The sequence below is a fragment of the Nematolebias whitei genome, chromosome 13 (genome assembly GCF_014905685.2).
Source record: "Nematolebias whitei isolate Nwh7 chromosome 13, NemWhi1, whole genome shotgun sequence".
NCBI classification, from domain to species: Eukaryota; Metazoa; Chordata; class Actinopteri; order Cyprinodontiformes; family Rivulidae; genus Nematolebias; species Nematolebias whitei.
In genome coordinates, this window is record NC_056510.1 from 7,423,282 (window position 1) to 7,424,185 (window position 904).

General features: G+C 50.8%; 1 protein-coding gene across 1 annotated transcript in view; it reads right to left on the bottom strand.

Moving 5' to 3' along the window:
* Positions 1-904, bottom strand: part of LOC119419790 (collagen alpha-3(VI) chain) — a 99,318-nt gene that overhangs the window by 97,544 nt on the left and 870 nt on the right. The window lies entirely within an intron of this gene.

Genomic DNA, 904 nt, shown 5'->3' on the forward strand with positions numbered 1-904 from the left:
TGGATGGATGATGGTTGGATGACGGTTGGTTTAAGGTTGGATGGATATTGGTTGGTTGGATGGATGATAGTTGGATGGATGGATGGATGTTGGATGGATGACTTGGTTGGATGGATGTTGGATGGATGGATGATGGTTGGTTAGTTGTTGGATGGATGGATGATGGTTGGTTGGTTGTTGGATGGATATTGGATGGATGGATGTTGTATGGATGGATAATGGATGGTTGGCTGTTGGATGATAGTTGGATGACAGTTGGATAATCACTGTCATCCAACCATCATCCATCCAACCAACATCCAACTTGGATGATGGTTGGATGTTTGTTGGATGATTCCACTGTTCATAAATCTGGTTTCTTCATTAAAACAGTTTGTTACACCCCCTGTCGCGATACAGCGTCCGGGTTGACCTGCCCCCCACCACCACCACCCCACCCCCGGACCTTTATGCCCCCCACCCCCCCACCCCCACCCCTGAGCTGGGGCGTGAGAAGACCCCACATGTTTGATGCAGACAGGACCGATGGTGGGGGGTGGGGGGTCTGTCCCCCACAGAACCTGTGTTCAGACCATAACAGGCAATCTGGACCAAAGCTGAGAGTCCTGAAGGATGAAAGACCTGCAGGAGGGGATCATCGTACCCCCCACCTCCAACACCCCCCGCCCCCATCCCCTTTCCTCCATAAACAATAATTTGTTCATCGTTCCCTTTTCCTGAAACCTCCTCCAACTTTCCAAACATCTGCGCTCCATCAGAGGAAAAGACGACGGAAAGTTGGACTCCATAAAACTCAAACGCTGATTTCTAACAACTGTAAGCTCGCACCCCCCCCCACACACCCACACACACACACCCACACACACACACACACACACACACACACACACACACACACACACAC